The 5,822-nt window shown below is 36.1% G+C and overlaps 1 non-coding gene across 1 annotated transcript; it reads left to right on the plus strand.

Annotated features, from left to right (window-relative positions):
• The first annotated feature begins 5,578 nt into the window (after positions 1-5,578).
• On the plus strand, positions 5,579-5,741 carry LOC113457006. Its single transcript, XR_003377669.1, has one exon. It is a non-coding gene; the product is annotated as a U1 spliceosomal RNA (small nuclear RNA).
• Positions 5,742-5,822: the final 81 nt, after the last annotated feature.

Consider the following 5,822-nt stretch of genomic DNA (forward strand, 5'->3'; position numbering starts at 1 on the left):
AAGGGAACCACCTTAGGGTTGGTAAGAGACTTGAACCTAGAGTGGCTCCCAGGTGCCCAGGGCAATGTCCCCAGTTAGTTCCTTAGGCAGCTGAGAATAGGGAACCTGAAATGACCCTATCCTATAGCCATACTGATGAATATCTTGCATACTTTCTTATTTTTATATCTTTCCTTAATAACTTTGCTTTATTCTTTTTTTTCCATCTATCACCATACCATTTGGTGTGCAAAGTCCTTCTGTCTATGTGTTGGTTATATTGGTTAGTGAATAAAGAAACTGTCTTGGGCCTTTTCAGGATAGAATAGAGGTCGGTGGGGAAAACTAAACTGAATACTTTGAGAAAGAAGGCAGAGTCAGGAGAAGCCATGTAGCCCCACCAGAGACAGGTGCCTGACAGAAATTGCTGGTAAGCCACAGCCATGTGGCAATAACAGATTAATAAAAATGGGTTACATTAAGATGTAAGAGTTAGCCAATAAGGAGCTAGAGCTAATAGGCCAAACAGTGATTTCGGGAGTCTGGGCAACCAAGAAACAAGCAGCCTCCAACAGCAACCATTGAGTTCTGGTTTGCACACTTTATACTGACAGTTGAGTTTCTGCTTAATTGTTATTAAAGTATACATTTGTGTTCCCCTTTCAAAAATAACATTGATCTTCAGTTTTGGTCATCAACAACACTATTACAATTTGTGTAAACATTTTTAAAGTCATTTGTTGGGATGTTCTGAACTCTTCACTCCTTTTACCTCTTTCCCTGTATTTTTAGATTACATACACATGCGAGTAACTCTTTTTTATCATTACATTATTTAAAGAAGTGTCTTGTTCTTTTTTCCATATTGATTATTGCTTTTTTCTTCAGCTGTCTCTTACAAAAAAACTTTTAAATTAAATTTCCATTCTGTTTGTTGACTGTTCAAGTTCTTCTCTGAATGTACAACTTTTATTTCTATGCTCTTGATGAATATAGAGTTTATCATTAAAATTTGATAGAAAACTCTATTATCTCAAGCTCTGTAGTCTTTTGATGGGGGAGAGGTTTGGATATTGACACAGAATCTTATGTAGCAGAATTTTCTGTTAAACTAAAGGTGACTTTGAACTCCTGCCTCTCAGGCCTAATCTCTCAAGGGGCAGGCACCACACCCAACTGGTGGTGTATTTTAATTTGTCTTGCTTTTCTTATATCTTCTTCATGATGGAAAATATTTTATTACTCCAGTTGTTTTTATAGAATGTGCCAGAATTTTGACTTGAAATTTAGTTAAGTATTCAGGCCTAGGGCAATCCCGTCTATGAAGATTGATTTGTGCTAAAAGTTAGTACTAAAACTCTTTGAATAATTTTGCTAGTTTCTTGAAGTATAAAGTTTTTCCACAGCAATCTCTTCCCTTTGACCCCTTCCCACACCCCGTGGCCACGTGGAATGGAATACTTTGAAACTTGCTTCTTTCATTTTCAGAGTTTATGTGTTTCTTCTGGCATCAGCTAACACCGAAAGTAGAAAGTGTCTCCAGGTATCTATCCAGTTTCTCTGGATTTCCTCCCTGAGATTATCTTTAAATGACTTCTTATTATTTTAGTGGATCCTTGATACTTTAGAGGAAAAAAATAGCACTAAGTATTTACAAGCTGCATAATTTGCATAATGAGTAAACTGACCTGATTTTTAGATCTACCATGACTGGGAGAAATAGACCCATACTCTATGCCTTGATTACTGGAAGGAATTTTCCTCTCCATTTGTACATTCTGTTCTTTCTTGGGTAATATTTATTGTCTCGAGAATTAAAATTGCTTCTTATGCAAATCTTCTTTTAAAAAATCAGTGCTAACCTTTAAAAAACAATAGGGGAATTTTATCTTTACTGACTTATGAACCATTTTCATATATGTATATATACATATATATATATATAGAGAGAGAGAGAGAGAGAAAGAGAGAGAGAAAGAGAAAGAGAGAGAGGATTTAGTTGTGTGCTCAGCATTAGCCACCCTTCTTGGATGTTATTAAGTTATTAACTTTCTATAACTCACTGACATTGAAAATATTTGAATATGTACTAATCAAGTTTTGTAATTACCCTTCAATTTATCTGCAGTTTTGACCTTTTTGGTTCTCTCTATATGCATAATTATAATTTTAGAAATAATTTTGTTTCCTTGATCCAATGCATCTTTAATCAATATATAAGGATTTATTTATTGTTACTTTATGCATCCTTTCTTTACGGCTTGAAGTCAATACAACTATTTGGTATATTTGTAAGAAATATTGATTTATTTCAAAACATGTACCTCTGATGATTTTCCCTAAAGCATCTTTCTGGTACCTATAACTCTGCTTTAGTGATGTGCTTCCTCTGCAGTGCCAGGGGCTGGAACACTCTGCTCAATGATAAAACCTATTCAGATCTCATTTTGAAAGCCACACTAACCTCTTGATTGGAGGCTAAGCTAAAAAGAATTTGACGTATTTTGTACATCATTTTCTTCATCTCCCTGAAACTAAATGACTCTAGGACTACTTTATTTGATTTGTATAGAGTAGAATGTAAATCTGTAGTTCTCAATAATGATTTTGAGAACCAATGATGTCAGGTAGGCTCCTGAGGCTAGAGCTTAACAGCTTCTCATAAACTCACTCATTTTCATGTTTTGCTTATTCATTGTTTCGGCTTTTCATATCTGATGTCATCAGGACAGAGATCTGCTGGAGCAGATTACTTCTCTCCAATCTATTATTTTTCCATCAAAAAAGTCAATACTTTTTAAGGTTTTCTTTATCATTTCTTATTCTCATATGTTTTTATGTAAACTTTGTCTATATTAATTACTTTACGACTTCTATTTACCTAAATTTATAGTATCAATGCTATGTTATTGACCATTTTCTGTCTGAGCTTTGATATTTCAATTTGCATCCATACTCCAGGAAAATTGATTCCTTTTCCACAATATTCTTTCCCTCTCTCTCCTCCTTTACATCACTAGTGGAACAATTCTAACTCCTAAGTCTCTTGTTAAGACATTTCTAAAGTTTGTTCTCTCTGATTCCAATCTCAACAGCACACATTCCATTCTATGCCACAATCTTCATATGCTTTGAACCAGTATTTATAGTTCTTTTCTTTCTACCATGAAGGGTGAGTGTTCCCAGGTTGGCTTTCCAAACTAACTGTTCATTTATGACAGTATGTACATTGATTTCTATCTGAAGGTTTTACCTTTCCTGTAACTGCATGTTAATCTACTTCTGGCTCCAGATGTATTCTGTGTGTGTTTAGTTGTATCATCGAATCCATCTGGTTAATGTCTCAAAGGAAAGTATAATGGGCAGCTTCTTTTTCCAACCATATGAACTTTCACATGGTTACAGTGATTCATTTGTCTCTGTACTCTGGTAATCTTGTGCTATACATGTTCCCATGCTACTTTACTGTCCTTGTCTGGAGGCTCTTAGAGCGGAAATGGAATTACTTGGCTTTGGCCACCCTGAGTGTCTGGCAAAATGCCTGGCCCACAACCAAGGCGCAGTAATTTATGGAAATAAATTGGTAGGTGCATAAATAAATAGGCAAGCTGAGAATCATAAAACAACAGGAAAGTGACTACCCAGGCGTCACTAAAATTTGCTTAGAAGATTCTAATGGGAGAAGTTGAGGGTAATGGAGCAACCAACAATATTATCTAAGAATTATTTTATGTTGATGAGAAACATAAGTGTCATGTTTGCCTGCATTTCTACTTTGGTGGTCTCAGGCGCATAACCTTATCAAGTACTAAGTACTAACTCTGTCAGAGAATGTAGAAAGTTCTTCTTTATGATTAGTTAAGACTAATCTATTGTTTATAATATTTAAGTGAATGCATTCAAATGTAGACTATTGCACTAGATAAGTCAAGAGATATTTTTAAGCAATATTAGTCTGGAAAATAATGGTGATTCCCAAGATGAAGAAATGAATATTTAATGTATTTGTCTGTCAGACCATTTTCAAATGCAAATCACCAGTACATCTGTGTGGATTTAGGAACATGCTGGCATTTAGCTGGGCACTCACACTCACAGCTAATCAGTTATATGTACTGAAAAATAGTTGTAAACCACTGAGAAAACACAGTCTTCCTGCAAGGTCCTTTGGATCATTTCAGCTTTTTGAGGTTTGCGACTGTGTAGGCTGTGTTCTGCCTTTGGCATTGGAGAGGAGAGCACACTCGTGCTGATCAACTGCAAATGGTTTTTTAAGAAGCCCCAAAATAGAAAGAGTTTTTATTTAAAATACCCAGCTTGACTTAAAATTGAGAGAGATTTAAAAATTTAATATTTACGTTTCTGGGGAGAAAGAACTATTGTTGGCATTCAGAACCTGTTATTATTTGGCTAGACTTTAAGATTACATCTGTTTCACTTTCGACATACAAGTCCCTATGAATCGACTTATTTCCCCAAACATTCTCTCTGGTTTTCAGTTTTTAGTTTTTGAAATTAAAATATAATTGCAATATCTTCCCGCTTTTCTTTTCTCCCTTTAACCCTTTGGTGCACACCATGCCTCCTCCTGGAGCCCTCTCAAATTCATGAGCACTGTATTTCTTCAGTTGTTATATGTATTATTGCATTTCGAGTTGGTGATCGAGCAATAGTTAAAATGGATAATGGTTGATAGATACTCATTCATTTCATGTTCAGATGCTGGCCAGAGGCAGCCATGCCTTGCTTCTTTCTAGTTTTACTCCCCTGGAGTTATCATTCTGCTCCTCCCTACTGTCTCCCAGGTACCAACAGTGGACTGTGTTTGTTCCTTTTTCATCGTTTAGTATATGGTCTTATGAGTTTTCTGATAGATGAGAAGGTAAGGATCCTTGTGCTCAGCCTAGCACCCAGAATTCCACCCCCTGAATGCACATGGTAGAAATGGTAGAAGAGATAACTGACTCTACTAAAAACTTATCCTTTGTCCTTCTGTGTAAATTTCTCCCTCTCTCCCCTCTCTCTTTCATATAAAAACTTATTAATTGCTGTGAAATGCCTTTCTTTAGCATGTTACTAAAATACAATTTATGCTTATTCCCTCCATAAACAATACACCTGACAAATGACTCTCTCTCTTTGTAGCTTTCAGTTGCCTGTAAGTCTTCTCCTAGGGGTAGGACTCAATGCCTGCTTCCCCTCTTGCTGAGATACGGTGTAACTTGAGGTTGCATGGGACTTGTAACTGCTCTCAGGTCCGCTTCTGTGTTGATTTGTGTAATAACCCTGCTGCAACACTGATTTGGTTTTAAAGTCACCCTACTGCATATTCCCCTCTTCTAGAATCATCACTGCGGATTATGCTCTAGTGGGCTGCCATACATTTATGAATACATGGGCAATACCTGTGTGTGTGTGTGTGTGTGTGTGTGTGTGTGTTTTGTTTTGTTTTTATGTGCAGTACATGCTTATTTGTAGCTGTGCAAACATCTAGAATGAGTCATATGATTACATCAAATGATGGTTCTCAGGTGTCTGAGAATTTAGTCTACTGTTTTAGTAGACTAATTAATAATGCATTTTTCTAAAAGGCACAGAAATTCTTACCTGGGTTGACAGATCCCATGGTTAAGAAGCTGGTTTTCTCAGGAAGAAGCGCATTCATTACCCTTTAGATGTGCTGACACTGTGGTTTGCACCAGTAGAGAAAACTTAACTTCATAATTTGTGGCAGTAGGGTATGGCAATCACGCTCTATTCTTATAATACAAAAGGTAAGTTATACAAGGATTCTTGCTTTGAAAAAGTAGAAACTTTCACAGAAATGAATTAGACTGTAAAAA

The sequence above is a fragment of the Microtus ochrogaster genome, chromosome 1, assembly GCF_000317375.1.
Source record: "Microtus ochrogaster isolate Prairie Vole_2 chromosome 1, MicOch1.0, whole genome shotgun sequence".
Lineage (NCBI taxonomy): Eukaryota > Metazoa > Chordata > Mammalia > Rodentia > Cricetidae > Microtus > Microtus ochrogaster.